At 41.0% G+C, this 17,307-nt stretch overlaps 1 long non-coding RNA gene across 1 annotated transcript; it reads left to right on the top strand.

Moving 5' to 3' along the window:
- The first annotated feature begins 1,411 nt into the window (after positions 1–1,411).
- On the top strand, positions 1,412–12,227 carry LOC121930120. Its single transcript, XR_006103823.1, has 3 exons — positions 1,412–1,561; positions 10,491–10,544; positions 12,085–12,227. It is a non-coding gene; the product is annotated as an uncharacterized LOC121930120 (long non-coding RNA).
- Positions 12,228–17,307: the final 5,080 nt, after the last annotated feature.

Here is a 17,307-nt window from a genome sequence, read left to right as displayed (position 1 = left end):
TCCTTCCTTAGAGGAGGCTGGATGGCCATCTGTCGGGGGTGCTTTGATTGGGAGTTCCTACATTGCAGAATGGGGTTGGGCTGGATAGTCCTTCCGGTCTCTTCCAACTCTATTATTCTATGATTCGGTTGTTATTAATTGGTTTTAGAATCATAAAGCAAGGGCCATCCAGCCCAATCCTCTGCCAATTGAGACTTTCCCAACAGATGGCCATTCAGGCTGTTTAAATACCTCCAAGAAGGAGACTTCACTCAACTCCGAGGGATGAGTGTGTTCCACTGTTGAACAGCCCTTACTGTCAGGAAGTTCTTCCTAATGTTGAGGTGGAATCTCTTTTCCTGGAGCTTGCATCCATTGTTCCAGGTCCTGTTCTCTGGAGCAGCAGAAAACAAGCTTGCTCCCTCCTCAATATGACATCCCTTCAAGTATTTAAACAGGGCTATCATATCATCTCTTAATCGTCTCTTCTCCAGGCTAAACATCCCCAGCTCCTTAAATCATTCCTCATAGGACATGGTTTCCAGACCCTTCACCATTTTAGTTGCCCTCCTCTGGACACGCTCCAGTTTCTCAATGTCCTTTCTGAATTGTGGTGCCTAAAACTGGTCACAATATTCCAGGTGGGGCCTGACCAAAGCAGAATAGAATGGCACTATTATTTCCGTTGATCTAGACCCTATACTTTTATTGATGCAGCCTAAAATCGCATTGGCCTTTTTAGCTGCCTCATCACACTGTTGACTCATGTTCAACCTATTGTCTACTTGGACTTCTAGATCCCTTTCACATATAGTCTCATTCAGCCAGGTGTCCCCCATCCTATATCTGTGCATTTCATTTTTCTGCCCCAAGTGCAGTACCTTATATTTGTCCGTGTTGAAATTGATTTTGTTAGCTTTGGCCCAGCTTTCTAATCTATTAAGGTTATTTTTAATTTTGATCCTGTCCTCTGGGGTGTTAGCTATTCCTCCTAGTTTGGTGTCATCTGCAAATTTGATAAGTATGCCCCCATTTCTGTCCTCCTAGTCATTGATAAAGATGCTGAATAGCACTGAGCTCAGGACAGAGCCCTGTAAGACCCCACTGGTCACTTCTCTCCTGGATGAGTGACATTAGTACCAGAAACAGCTAAGGATTCTGTAGGGAGCAGAATATGCTTGGGCTGTTATCCAAAGAGGTTCGGATTTCCAGGAGAGGAAGGAGAGAGGAGGGATTTCCCAATCAAAGGGGAAACAATAGAAGAAGTGGGGAGGAACCATAGAGAAGGAAGGCTAGACCGGCGCTCCACTTCCAGGAGAGGGATTTCCAATCAAGCCCTCCTCCACGACTTCCCTTTTGATGGGAAACCCCTCCTTCCTGCTTTCCTTCACCCGGAAGTTCTAGCGCCGCTCTAGTCTTTCTTCTCTATGGTCCTCTATAGATACACTGCGGGCGACTGTCCTCCAGGGACCGGAAGTGGGCGTCTGTGACCCACCGGAAGTGGTCTGGTACTGTGGGAGCCGTTGTCCCGGTTGGAGCCGTGAGTTTTTTTGCGGAGTGACTGAGTCTGTCCGTCTGTCTGGTGAGTCCGAGGCGTGCGTTTCCTCCTTGGCTTCTACGGAAGCCCGCGAGGGTCGTTTTCCAGCCCTTTAGGCTTCCTTTTCTAAGGAAATAACTGGAGAAATAACCCGGTTTGGCACCGCTTTAACTCGTTGTCTGGCTCATGGCTATGGAATTCTGGGAGTTGGAGTTTGTTGTGGGGCTTTAAAGGTCAAAACCAACACTTTGTGCTTTGCCTGTAAACTAATTGACAACATTATTGTCTTTTCCGATGATTCCTGCCTCCTCATGATGAGACCGAAGTGCAGCAGCCTCAGTTTAGTCCTCTTGGCTTCTAGGGATATTCCTGCCTTGATCTGCTCCAGGACCCAGTCGTTTGTCTTCTTGGCCATCCGCATTATCCCCAGCACTCTTCGCCATTTTACTGTACGCTGCATTTAATGAGACTGTGTTTGTCTGTGTCCTGGAACAAAAACCCAGTGGAAGCCGTGCCCTATGAGGAGCGACTCAGGGAGCTGGGGATATTTAGCTTGGAGAAGAGAAGGTTAAGGGGTGATATGATAGCCCTGTTTAAATACTTGAAGGGATGTCATATTGAGGAGGGAGCAAGCTTGTTTTCTGCTGCTCCAGAGAATAGGACCCGGAGCAATGGATGCAAGCTCCAGGAAAAGAGATTCCACCTTAACATTAGGAGGAACTTCCCGACAGTAAGGGCTGTTCGACAGTGGAACACTCTTCCTCGGAGTGTAATGGCATCTCCTTCCTTGGAGGTCTTTAACCAGAGGCTGGATGGCCATCTGTCAGGATGCTTTGATTGAGATTTCCTGCATGGCAGAATGGGGTTGGACTGGATGGCCCTTGCAGTCTCTTCCAACTCTACGATTCTATGATTCTGGATACCAAGGGCCCACTATTTCCCATCAAACTACAGATCCCAAGATTTAGTACAATAATAGTGGCAATCAGAGTGGTATCAAAATGCTTGAATTCTGCAGTGTAATGTGTGAGCGTCATTTGCCTTCAAAGTCGCTTTTGACTTGTGGCAACCCTAAGATTTTCTTCAGAAGAGGTGTGCCATTGCTATCCTCTGAAGCTGAGAGACCGTGACTCAACTAAGTTGACCCAGTGGGTTTTCATGGCTGATTGGATATGCACCTAAAAGATGTATTTGGACTATCTGTATCCATCGCTCAGTGATACCTTGGCTGCATTGCCCTTCCATCATGGCGCTGGCTGTATTCGTGACAGAAGGCAGCCCCTATTTCCGGGATAACTGCCCACCTTTTACAAAAAATAAAGCAGTGCCTGTTTTGTATTGCTTGCAATTGGCTTCTAACGCTGCCCTTCAGAGAGATTTCAGAACTGTTAGAAAAGGAAAGATGAGGTGATGGAGCCACTCCCCCATGTCTCAGAAAGCAAGCTTTCAATCAGTAGTTGAGATATCAGTGACAAAAGCATTTATTAATGTGTTAAAAGCCTCTCTAAACCTTCTTTTCAGCTGTTGTTCCTGATTATCTATCCACTTAATTTTTAAAAATGTGATGTAAATAAGCACAGAGAATAATTCCATGAGGAATATATAGTCAGTGGAACGGATCTGTCAGCCTGGTGTACAAAGCGAGGAACTCATAATGGTTTTCACTGCTGTGCCTCACAGTCGCTTATACTTTGACACTGGTCAACTGACAAGTCAAATATTAATATAATATAATAATAATAAATGTTTATTTATAAACCGCTATTGACTTGGTGCATACTATTTATTGCCTATGGTCAAACATTCCATAAGTGCAATTATTCCACTGAAGACATGGTGCTTTGTCTCTTCAATGACATCATGACATTGTCTACTAGGAAGGGCTGTGATTTTTTTGTCTCCAGGATCTAGACTTAGCTATACTTAAAAACAAATTTCTGTCTTACATATTTTCTCCTTCTGTGTGTGCATTTCCATTTTAAACAATATTTGTGATGCATGTGGAGAGATCTTGTAGCAGATACATTTGATGGCCTGGAAAGCCAGGGACAGATCCCTTAGTGTGTGAGAATGTCAATTAAAATTCAAAATCCTTTGAGTTTGAATTAACATTCACACACACTAATGGCATATATAGGCCTCTCCCTGGCTTTCCACTCCACCAAATGCATCTGAGGGAATAGACTTAAGTCTACAAAAGCTCATGCTGCCAACTGCTTTCTTTGGCGGGAGGAACAGTCTCCCACTGCCCTGGTTTGCTCCATGGGGAAGCCACAGCCTCCAGACTGCGGGGCTTCCCCACAGAGCAAAAAGAGCCCATAAAAACAGGGTTCTTAATGCGGCGCGTTTAAAATGGTGCACTTGCGGCATCACAAACGCACCAGGACGTGCGGATGCTAAGCATCCGTCATGTCAAAATGGTGGCGCCCGTGTGTACAATATGTGCGGTACGCCCTCGGCCAACCCCTAGCACGCGACGGGGGCGCACTATCTGCCGGTATGTACAGTGCCTTTGTTGGTTTCAAAGGTGCTACAAGATCTCTCTACATACTGATTCTACAGATTAACATGGCTATTATCTTTGAATATTTGTGATGGTTTGTCTATCTGTGATAGTGAACAAGATAAGCTAGCCAGTCTCCTGAATGATGAAAATGTTAATGTTATGTGACTGCATTGTTTTCAATAGAACTGAGCTGATACTATTTTCTTTTTCTTATGCTGTTTGAAATGAACAGCTTGTTGTGTTTCTTTTCTTTCTCGCTCTCTCTTTCTTTCTTTTTCTTACTTTCCTGATAATTAGTATGGTAAAAGCTTTGTCTTAAGTTGTCATGTAGTGTGTGTGTGTGTGTATATATATATATATATATATAGTCAAAACCAATTTTTATTGCCCATACTGTAATGTGTATAATTAAAATAGAAATTTAACCCGTGAAATGAAATCGTATGGTCTTAAAATTGGGCCAGAAAGCAGTAACATATACTGTATTTTCTGGCATATAAGACTACTTTTTAACCCAGGAAAATCTTCTCAAAAGTCAAGGATCATCTTATATGCTGGGTGTTATGTTATAGGGCAGGTGCTGAAACTTCCAATCTGGGTTGGAGAATCTGCGGTCGCCACATATAGTGGGGGGGGGGGCTCAAAAACGGCCACGGCTGCATCCCCGCCATTTGTAGCGACTGTATGAAAGCAGCAAGGGTGGCACTGTACAAGTAAGGTAGAAGAAAATCCACTCACCAGGATTCGTGGAAAGAAGTGACTTAACGCGATCCCGATGACGAGGTGAGGGGCGCCTCACCTGGAAGGTGTAAGTGGAGGCGGAGCAAGCTGCAGGCGTCCAGGACGCCTGGGGAATGAAATGAAGAGCCATGTTTGTGCTACCGCTCTGATAGTCTTGGAGACAGGGAGGGCTGGGCAGGCAGAGAGAGCTGACCAATCGAAGCAGGCTTTATATACAACAAGTTTTCCTGCTAAGTACCTGCATGTCATAAGCATTTGAATTAAAATTACCATATTGAAATCAAATCTAATGTATTTTTTTAAATTTTTATTTGGTGTGCATTGGAAGAGGGGTAGTCTTATAGGGCGAGTATATCCCAAACTATATTTTAACTGGAAAAGTTGGGGGGTCGTCTTATACGCCCAGTCATCTTATACACTGGAAAATACGTTAGATATGTGTAAAACTTCATGAAGGCTATAGCAGTAATATCCAAATTCCACTCTTAAAAAAATCAAAAATATTTTGCTGTTTATTAGTAATTCTCAATTTAGATAAGAGAATGGGGACTAAATACATAAACAGGAAGTTTTCCCCTAATTGTTTGACAATATAGTCATTTTCATACTCTTTTTTATTTTTTTATTTTTTTATTATTTTTTTATTTTTTATTTTTTATTTTGGTTTAAAACAACTTTTAACACATTTTGGAGTGGTTGCTAGAAGGACTCATGAGCGTGAAGACTAAAATGCAAGTACAGTGGACCCTTGTTATACGCTGTGGTTTGGTTCCAAGATCCCCCGTGTATAACAAAATCCATGTATGCTCAAGTCCCATTACATATAATGACATAGCAAAATGTCCTTATAAAAAATGGAAAGTCAAGGTAAATTTATACTTTTTTGGAACATTTTCAATCCGTGTATACTTAAATCCTTGTATAAAAAATCCGTGTATTATAAGAAGAAGAAGAAGAAGAAGAAGAAGAAGTTTTATTTATATACCGCTATTCCAAAGATCATAGCGGTGAACAGCAAGTAAGCTAATTAGCAAGGGCTGACTGTACGTGGTTGTTAAGAAATTATGTATTCTGTTGGTCAGGCATTTGAATATTAAGGAACTGCCTGTTCCTACATGTATTTGTTCATCTACTGATCTCTTCTACACATTTCTCCACTATGTGAAGTATAATGGAGTGTGCCAGACAGTAGTCATGTCAAGATTTTGAAATGTCATTTTTTCAGAGACCTGTCTAGTTTCTTTCCCAGAAACATTTAGGAAATTGATGTAGTCGGGCTTTAGTCGGGCTTTTCACATTCATCATTATTAGACTTAATGATTTTTGTCTTTTAAAATCTTGATGCTTCATTTTGATCATAGTTTTGCTGTTGTGAGAAAATATGATTGGTGTATGACACTTTGAGAATCCCTTGGTTAAAAAGGTGCATATAAATAAACAATATGATTTTCTTACATAAATTCCTGGTATCTCCTATTAGTGGACAATGAAGCTTAAATTTAAAATTGCTGCTCAGCCATTTCTCTCTGTGTTTGAAGATAAATGGAGATAATTTTGACACTGCCCTAAGTGTTGTGAATTAAATCTTCAGTCAAAACAAATATATTTTGGTTACCATGTCTGGGGGGACATCAATTAAAATTAATTTTTATATTAGGTATTGCATGGGAGCAGTGTATTCAGGAAAACATGGACATACAATCTGAGGTGCTGCACACACTGTTTTGGACTACGGATGACAAATTTCAGCTCCTTATTTGCCTTATGTTATAAATGCTTATTTTAACTTATATTTTTGCATGGAAATAAATGATAGCATGTCACAATCATTCCGCATAGGTTCATAATGAGTATACGTGTATTTTGAGTAAGGAATTAGGAACTTTGAATAGGGAACTGAAAACAGGAATCAAGTTAAAGTTTTGTACTGCAGCTACATTTCCCACCCCACCCTGCCCCACCCCTGAAATAATATGGTTACTTACTTCAGAGCCCCATACTAAATTCAAAAAAGCCTATAGTCCTTTTTGGTAAATTGCTGTTGATCCAGCAGTCTTCCTATGGCTAGGAACAAAGCTGAAATCCCAGTTTACTTGCAGTGCAGTTTTTGGGTACTAAGGTCCAAAACACACTGCAGAAATAATCCAGTTTGTGACTGCTTTAACTGCCTTGGCTCAATGCTAGGGAATTCTGGGAACTATAGTTTTGTGAGACATGTAGCCTTCTCTGTCAGAGAGCTCTGGTGCCACAATAAACTACAATTCCCTAGCACTGAGCCAGGGCAGTTAAAGTAGTCCCAAACTGGTATTTCTGCAATGTGTGTTGGACCTTAGTTACTAAGTTGAAGGTAAAAACATATTGGTTGTTAATGCAGTGTGGGAAAAGAGCAGATAACTTTCATTGATACATTTGGGGAAATCAGTGTGCATTCAGGAAGCAGAGCCCCTTCATTCCATTGCCTGTTAACAAAAGAAAAGGAGCTCTTGTCTCCTATCTCATATCTTTCCAAAAGAGATAGCAAGACATGCCAAGGTCCCTTTTAAAGCCCTGGTGGAACCTGAGCACAATTAAGAGACATCAAGGTATACTTCTAAGGCAAAGCATTAGCCTTCCTTTATGTAGGCATGAAATTAATAATAAACCTACAGTGTTTTAGGGATCCAAGGACAGAAGTTACAGTTGGCTGTCCATATCCATGGATTCTGTATCCACCCACAGCTTGATAATATTTTTAAAATACATAAATTCCAAACAGCAAACCTGGATTTTACCATTTTATATGAGGAACAGCATTTTATTGCCCCATTGAATCTAATGGAAATTGAGCATCCACAGGTACTGATATCCACTGGGGGGGGTGTCCTAGAACCAAACCCAAGTGGATACCAAGGGCCCACTAAACAACTATTGGTTACCACATAAATGAAGGTGAACTCCACTCTACTGTGACTGATTAGCTGCTGTCCTTCTGCTCCTTGTTATCACATCTTCAACACTGACATAAATTATTAAATATTTTTTTTTAAGTAATGGAATATTTTTGTGTGTTTTAGAGACTAGATGGAGTGGCTGTTCATGCTTACATTGCTTGCAGTTGTCTTAATTTAAAACTGGGTTATGTTAACACAACTCCTGAGGGCATTTGTTTTTAATTTATTCACCATATGCATTACATTCCGTTCTATTCTTGTACAAGAATCATATTTTCAAAAGTGTAGAGTGGGCTCCCATAGAGAAGCCTAATCTGTTGTGTATGAGTCTTCCTGGTTGCCCACTTTTTACCCTCAACACACTTTCAAATGTAAGAGGGGCTTATCTGACTGGACCAAAGGTAGCATGTGTGTACTGCTTCCCACCCATCCTTAGTCTAATCAGGATTGATAACAGGCAAATGAGCGTGTCTCTTGTGCTGACTCAGGTGGGGTTTATGTTGTGTTTGTTTCTCATTCTTTTTGCTAGGTGGTGGCATTTTTAAAGTGTATGATGGATTCATATAAGGCAGGCTTTTGGAACATGAAAAACTGCTTTATTCTGAGTCAGGTCGTTGGTTGTCTGGGTCAATATTGTCAGTTCTGACCGGAAGAGGTTCTCCAGGGTCTTAAGGCTGGATTCTACCCAGACATGTCTTGTGGGGGTAGTGACAGCTTTCACCAACGGAGCCACATCAACAGAAAAGGATCCTTGTAGAATTGGCCTTGTGTATCCACAGACTATATCCATGGATTTAACCATCCATAGCTTGAAAATACTTTGAAAAATATAAATTTCAAAAAGCAAACCTTGCCATTTTATAAAAGAGACACTGTTTTACTGTACCATTGCATATAACAGGACTTGGCCATCTATGGATTTTGATATCCACGGGGGGCCCTGGAGGCAAACCCCAGTGGATGCCAAGTGCCCACTTTAGGTATGAACTAAATCTTAGGATGTCTTGTGAACAGGATCACTTCAGATAAGAAGATGAGTCAGAGTGTATGGAAGGAACATGTAAAGGGGTTGAGTTCTCTGTTTTTCTGGTCCTCAGAGTTTCTTGCAATTGGCTTCCAGCTCTTCTGTTGCTAATAGGATGAGCTAATATAATAGTCTGAACACCTGTGTTATTTGCAGTTTAGGAACTCCAGAGCCAAGAACCTGGTCTTCACTAATTAGAAATAATTCTCTCCAGATGGTTTTGGTCAAAGTCAGCAGGCATGTCAAATGCTAGAAGGCTTGAGATTCTTCACTCTGTGATTGGTTGATAGGAACCTTTCCTGTTTGCTGTGAATAAAGAATATAAAAGCTAGGTTTTGAGACCCATTCTGCATCTCACAGCCCTTGAGCTGCTTCTGTTGTATGAGACCTGTTGGTATGGATTTCTAGGTGAGTTAGGAAGAGCTTGGGCTCTTTCCACATCAATTCTTTATCTTGTTCATGTTGTTCCAAGCTATTTCAAACAGCTATGATCCAATAGAGCCTTCTCCTTGTTTATACTTATCAAAACTCACCAAAAGAAGTTACTAGTCTTTTGTATATGCAGTTTTGTTGATAAAGTTTGCAGCTGTAAAGCTCTTCGGAAATATTTGAAGCCTTCTGTTTAGAGAAACAGGAGTGTTCTTACTATGTGTCTGCCTCTTCGCCATCTTGCTCCCTCTTCCACTAATAGACAAATTCTGGTCTTGTTTGTTTTTGTGTACATATTCCCACTGTTACTCTTATGTTGTATATGTTTTGGGTTTGTGTTTGCATTTCCTTCTGTACATAAGTGTAACTTCTTTTAAGCTGGTGTGTGTTTATTTCAACTAGCCTTAGTATTTTTTTTGGAACTAGCACACACTATTTTGTGCTTTTATTGGTAAACACTAGCACTTTATTTTCAGCCTGGAGATAAACTGGTAGTTAGTCAAGAATTGTACATGTTCTCCATGGCTGACCCTAGCCAATAGCTGGGTAACTTAATTCTGTACTTTCTGGATGTTTTCAGTTGCTTTAAGTGCAGCCCTCCATCTTTCCCTTATAAAATACATCATCATACCACAATAAACTCAATTTGATATTAATAGATATGTATGACAGTAAACAGCCAGCATGGTGTAGTGGTTTGAGTGTTGAGCTATGAGTTTGGAAAAATGAGCTGAACTATTCACTGGGCGATCTTGAGCAAGTTGCACTTAGTCTTAAAAGAAAGCAATGGCTAATCTCTGAATAAATCTTGCCAAAAAAATCCTATGATAGGGTTACAGCAACTCTTAGTTAACTTTGAAGTCACAAAAGACAAACAATGCATGATAGTGGTAAGATCTCCAACCAAGGCTTGGAAAAGTTACTTTTAACACTACAACTCCCACAATTCCCCAGCCACTATGGTCCGTGACCTATTGAAATTTAGATAGTTTCATCCAGTTCAATGAAAGGTTTGAATGGAGTTAGAGTGTATTGCCAGTTTCTTTGGTACAAAATGTGCATATGAAGTTATGCTTGGAAATGGCCTTGTTGACCATTTTATCTCTAATTATAGAGCAAAGATTTTGGATAACCTTGGCCTCAAACTAGCTGGTAGTAACTAATGAAAACACCATCTGCTTTTGGCTTGGAATTGTGGTACAGTAAACACTCCTAACAAGTTTTTATTTGACATCAAAGCCAACTCTAGAAAGGACTGCATTTGGTGACCTTATATTTCTACCTGACATTGTTTGCTTTCAACAATGAACTGGAAAGTGACTGTACTTTTCCATTTATTTTCAGATCCTACTGGTAACTACAAAGGCCGAGAACCAACCATTTGATAAGAAGAGATGGGTATGTCTGTTGTGAAAAATGTCCTTCATAAGTACCTTTTCTTCATGAGCATGATTTAATGAATTTTGAGAGCAGTAATTTATTTTATTTTATTTATAACCCACCTTGCTCCTTTGGATCCAAGGTTTAAAAAAAAATCACAAAAGTTTAACAATTAAATATGACAGTTCAGTTAAAAAACACAAGTTAAAAACACACAATTAAAACATAGTTTAAAATAGTTTTTAAAAGACAAAATACCATCCCATTTTTGCCATATAAATTAAGAAGCCAAAGGTGTTGGTGAAGGGAAAGAAGAAGAAAACCTCTTGCAGGAGGGAATTCAGTAGCCTGGGAACAGTCACCGAGAAAGCTCTTTCTTGTGTGCTCACCAAATGCATCTGTGGATGGGATCCAAAACACACTGCAGAAATAATCCCGTTTGAGACCGCTTTAACTGCCCTATCTCAATGCTAGGGAATACTGAGATTTGTAATTTGTTGTGGCACCAGAGCTCTCTAACCAGAGAAGGCTAAATGTCTCACAAAACTACAGTTCCCAGATTTCCTTAGCACTGAGCCAGGACAGTTAAAGTGGTGTCAAACTGGATTATTTCAACAGTGCGTTTTGGACCCGAGATAAAGCCTTCCTTTGAAAATCTTAAACCTTGGACTGTATTCTGGTCATCAGTTTCCTTTTCTGTGACATCATGGCACTCCAATATTCAAAGTTTTTCTTTGCACAAATCAAAATATGGACAAAACATGAATAAAATTAAATGCAGATTCTAAAGATACACTTGAAAATTATTCGGAAAGACAAATACTCACTATCCCATTTTCCATGGTTAGAGGATCTTACTGCTCTGTGAATGAGCTTATATCTTACACATCTGAACTTCAGTCACATTTTTAAAATCTGTGCTCAGCTTATATTAATGTATATAGCCTAAGCCATGACTAGATCCTGTGTATTTATCAATCTTATTTTTTTTCTATGTAATTAAATGAAATAAAATTAAAAATAAAGAAATGTGGGTAAGTATGATATTAAGGGAGGAAGACAAGTGGAACGCCTTCCAGTGTTGCTGTATAGAATGCCAAAATTGAATACTTACTTGCCTGTTAGCGTCTTTAAAAAAATGTTTGCAGTTATGAAGTGTTTTACATGTCCATACCTGTTGAACCCATACACACAAACCATATGAGAGCAGGAAGGCAAAAACTACCAATAAAATAGACTTTTTTTAAAAAATGAAGAAATGCTTCTATGATTTTTAAAACATACTTGTTAACAATACATTTTTATATTCATATGGTGCAATAAATTAGTGAAGATCTTACCTATTGATTTTATGGTTTTCAGATTAATAGATTTGTACCATCTGCCTAACATGGAGAGGTGCTAAACAACTTAAAGATAAAAGTTTTAGTACTATTTGATTATTTTCTTGGTAGCATTCTTGTATTTTTATTTTTTAAAAATCACTGGTGTCATATTAAACTTCATGTTTTAGTCCTCTAACATGCATATTTTTAACTAGTACAATTGTGTATTATAGATGGAGAAGAGAAAACATATGGTGGGTGTGAAGGCCCTGATGCTATGTATGTGAAACTGATATCCTCTGATGGCCATGAATTCATTGTTAAGCGAGAACATGCACTCACGTCAGGAACAATAAAAGCTATGTTGAGTGGTCCAGGTTGGTGCAAACAAATGAAAGACTTGAAAAAATGTGTTTTGGGATTTCACTGTGGTTTTCTATGCCAGTAATGAATACTAAAATGACCAACTACTCTTCTATCAGCTTGTTTATAGAACAATTCAATTTTGCAGATTTTTGCATTTCTAGTTTTGTCAAACATCATGTCTAAGCAACCAGAAGTGCACTAACCCACAGATCTCTTTAACCTAAGTATATTTTGAATATTCAAAATTAGTGACCTCTTGTATCTGTTTTCCTAACAAAATTTAGCACTCCTTGCTCTATTGAGTGGTCAAGAGGTGGTGGGAAGATGCAGACCCAAATGGTTGTATAGTAGATTGGGTGAATAACATGTGTTGTGGAAGGAAAAATACCTATTTTGGTTTATTTATACATATTAATTATTTAACATTGCTTGTGTACATCACACTTTGCAAGGTCCTTACCTGGAAGAATATACGTAATAGGCAAGAGTGAAGAAAAACAGTAGGAGGGAAGGAATGGGAAGCAGGGGCAAAACTGGGAAGAATATGCAGTTTTTTCATTTATACCAGGTACAGGTACTAAAGAGTGGTTCCAAAGGCTTCAGCGTCATTCAGAGGCTGGCTTGAAGCAGAGTGCCCTCCTCCATAACTGGTCATCTTTCGGCCGTTGAGGGAGAGAGCAGGCACGGCCCAGCTCATCAGGGGCTGGCCTGAAGCAGCAGTGCCCTCCCTCCATAAACTGTATCTTTCGGCCTTGAGGGAGAGAGCAGGCCGGCCCAGCGTCATCAGCGGGCTGGCCTGAAGACAGAGTGCCCCTCCTCCATAACTGTCATCTTTCGGCCGTTTGAGGGAGAGAGCAGGCCGGCCCAGCGTCATCAGGGGCTGGCCTGAAGACAGAGTGCCTCCCATCCATAACTGCATCTTTCGGCCGTTGAGGGAGAGAAGCAGGCCGGCCCACGTCATCAGGGTGCTGGCCTGAAGACAGAGTGCCCTCCCTCCATAACTGTCATCTTTGGCAGTTGTGGGAGAGAAGCAGGCCGGCCCAGCTCATCAAGGGGCTGGCCTGAAGACAGAGTCAGAGTGCCCTCCTCCATACTTCATCTTTCGGCCGTTGTGGAGAGAGCAGGCCGGCCAGCGTCATCAGGGGTGGCTGAAGACAGAGTGCCCTCCCCTCCATAACTGTCATCTTTCGGCCGTGTGGAGAGAGAGCAGGCCGGCCCAGACGTCATCAGGGGCTGGCCTGAAGACAGAGTGCCCTCCCTCCATAACTGTATTTTCGGCCGTTGTGGGAGAGAGAGCAGGCCGGCCCAGACGTCATCAGTGTGGCCTGAAGGACAGATCGCCCTCCCTCCATAACTGTCATCTTTCGGCTGTTGGTGGAGAGCAGGCCGGCCCCAGCGTCATCAGGGGCTGGCCTGAAGACAGAGGCGCCCTCCCTCCATAACTGTCATCTTTCGGCCGTTGAGGGAGAGAGCAGGCCGGCCCAGCGTCATCAGGGTGCGCCTGAAGACAGGCGCCCTCCCTCCATAAACTGTATCTTTCGGCCGTTGTGGGGAGAGCAGGCCGGCCCAGCGTCTCAGGGGTGGCCTGAAGACAGAGCGCGCCTCCCTCCATAACTGTCATCTTTCGGCCGTTTGTGGGAGAGAGCAGGCCGGCCCAGCGTCATCAGGGGCTGCCTGAAGACAGAGCACCCTCCCTCCATAACTGTCATCTTTCGGCCGTTGAGGGAGGAGAGGCCGGCCCAGGTCATCAGGGGCTGGCCTGAAGACAACAGTGTATCTTAATTGTAGATTTTTCTTGTACTGTTATATAATTTTCTTGTAACACCGCCTATGATTATTGGAATAGCGGTTTATAAATACAGTAAAACATATATTATTATTCAGTGGTACCCTGGGATACGAATACCCAGGTACGAAATTTTCGGATACGAAAAAATCCCATAGGAATTATTGTTTCGGTTTTTTGGGTTCAATGTTTTTTTCGGGTTACAAAAAAACTTTTGTGCTTTTTTTGCTTTTTCGCACGGAATCGCGGCTTTTCCCCCATTAGCGCTATGGCAATTCGGCTTCGAAGGCTTTCGGGTACGAAAGCGGCCGCGTTACGATATTAATTTCGTAACCGAGGCACCATATTCAAATGTAGGTTTTGAGGAGAGATTTCAAAGTAATAGAGATTGGTATCATGGAGAAATTATGGGGGCAATTTCAGGCATAGGGATGAAGCTACAGGAGCAAGTAGAGTCCTTGAAGGAGGAAAATTTTTGGGTTCCTGAAGGTGTGGGATTGGACAAGCAAAGATTTATGGCCTTTTGGGGACAGTGTAAAAGAGCCCTGTGGCACATATGTTAATGCCTGTACTGCAGCCACTCACTCACAAACCACAAGATTGTGAGTTCAGTACCAGCCAGGATCTCTGTCATAGCAGATTGCTTGTGAAATTTTCCTGTGTTTTAAAAAGTTGCATATTGCATATGTGTGCAGAAGGTGGTGGTACAGGTGGGTGGTTAACGTTCAAGAAAACAAGTTGAAGGCCACTTTGGGCATCTAGGATAATTATGCAATTATTTGGAACCAGGCCTATGTACTAGGATTGAATGAACAATGTCCTATTAAGCTTGCATTTACAGCCACATCATAATAGATTTGAAGTAATTTCACTCTGATTTGACCTAGAGACCTTTTCAGTAGCAACTGTCATAAAGGATTTAGCTCTCTCTCTCTCTCTAATTATATATATTTTTTGTCCCAAGAGCAATGCTATGGACTTTAGGTGTAGTAAGGTCTCTGGCTCTCAGGAACACAGCGCAGAACAAAAACTTGTCCCCAAATTTCTAAAGTTTCAAAAGCTTTACTGGTTATAAAACACAATAACACAAAACTGATTTCTTTTTTCTCAATAGGTCCTTCCTAAATACCTTGCTCTCTCGATGGATTCTACTTTCTTCTTTTTGGGACTATCTTTCTTCTTTGTGGACTTTTCTTTTTTGTCAAAGGAAAATACTCTCTCCAGGTCTGACTTGGCTGAAATCTCACTACACATGAAGCTAACTAGGTGAGACAGTATAAGATCCTGGATTCCACAATCCGTCTTTCTTAAAGCATAGACCTGTAGTTCCCTCTTAAATACAGAAAATATAACTTAACTAATATATGTTCAGAACTCAAGATGCTCTGGGGATGACAATAATAAATATAATACAGGGTACCTGGGATACGAATTACCGCTACAATTTTTCGGATACGTAAAATCCTGGGATTTATTGTTTGGGTACGAACGTTTTTCGGTTACGACAAAGCCGGCGCTGTTTAATGAGCCGCGGCTTTTTTTTCCATTAGCCCTATGCAATTCGGTTACGAAGGTTTTTCGGTTACGATTACCGCGGAGCATTAATTTCGTAACCGATGGCTCACTGTTGTGTGTGTGTGTGTACTATATATATATATATATATATAATTTGGAGAATATTAGCAAATTGGAATTATTTGGCTGATCAAAGTTAAAGAATTCTAAAAGCACAATGAAAAACCATCACACTTGAAATCCTCATGCTCAAGCAGGAGAGGGTATTACTGAATGCCTGTTCTCAAAATGTTTACTTTGTGGAAGATTTTCATGCTCATTCATGTCTTTTATCTCTTTTTTGTACAGGGACAATTTGCTGAAAATGAAACGAATGAAGTACATTTTAGAGAGATCTTCCCATGTTTCTTCCAAAGTATGCATGTATTTCACCTACAAGGTTCGCAACACTAACAGCTCCACAGAGATCCAGAATTTCCTATTGCAACTGAAATTGCACTGGAATTGCTGATGGCTGCCAACTTCTTAGATTGTTAATAAACTAAATTATAATAAAATGTAAAACTTTCCCCAGTATTTAATACATTTATTTCAGTTAGATTCTTTTTATCTAGCATGTTCTGTATGTATGTTTGGTTAAGAAATGTAATGGTCACTGTTGCTGGCCAGTGGTTTACTTATGGCCCACTCATGCTCAGATTTTGCTTTGTTGCTTACACAAGTAACAAGACTTCTTACCAGCTGACAAATAAACAAACATGCCATTAGTAGATGACTTTGTCTTATCCTTTAGTGATGGCAGAAACTCTGTTTTTAACATGATGACCTCTGAAGAAATTAGATAAATTGATTTCTAAGAGAGACTGCTATGGTTGTAATCCCACATCCCTTACCACACAGAAGACTTGCATAGCTACACCGATGCTCTGGTGAAGTATAGACCACCCTAAAGGGGCGGCTGCCGGCGGCCTATTTCCTCCTAGAGGGAAGCCCACTAGTGACATAACATGCTCTGCAGCGTGTGGACACTATGCGTCTGCTACGTCAAAATGTGGTACCCATGTACATGGGATGCTGCCATTGTGCCTCTGACATGTACTAGGGTTAGGGATGTGCGTGCAGTTGGTGTGCGGATCCCTAAAGCTAAGTTGGTACCAGTACGGCGCATTTGAATCGTCTGTTCGGGCCTCTGTTAAAATGTTTCAGATAAAAGCTCTTCTCTTCACAATCTCTTCATATTATTGCAAAGTCATTTTATTCTTGGTACAGTGGTACCCCGGGATACGAAATCACCGCGTTACGAAATTTCCGGGATACGAAAAAATTAATAGGAAAAAAAACTGTTTCGGGTTACGTTTTTTTTTTTCGGCTTACGAAACAAAAAATTTGGTGCTTTTCGGCGCTTTTTCGCACGAAATCCGGCTTTCAGCGCTAGCGGCTATTTCTGGCTTTTTCGGTTGCGAAATCTTTCGGGTTACGAACGGCGCCGCGGAACGAATTATATTCGTAACCGGGGTACCACTGTATCTTTTTATTATTAACTTTATTTATAAAGCGCTGTAATTTACACAGCGCTGTACAGCCATCTTTTGGCAAAGGTTGTGAAATGTGAAGAACAGAATCCTCAATTTCATGACAGAATTGGCACTTCTTAAATAGTTTAATTTACAAGTAGGACTATGGCCTGTTCAGACAGCCAAAATAAGCTGCTTTGATTCACAGTGGAGGTATGGTGTTTCAATGATGCATGCGTTTAAGAGTCCAGAAGCCACTTCTGGACTCTTAGGAC

The sequence above is a fragment of the Sceloporus undulatus genome, chromosome 4 (genome assembly GCF_019175285.1).
Source record: "Sceloporus undulatus isolate JIND9_A2432 ecotype Alabama chromosome 4, SceUnd_v1.1, whole genome shotgun sequence".
NCBI lineage: Eukaryota > Metazoa > Chordata > Lepidosauria > Squamata > Phrynosomatidae > Sceloporus > Sceloporus undulatus.
This window is presented reverse-complemented; position numbering and strand designations above follow the sequence as displayed.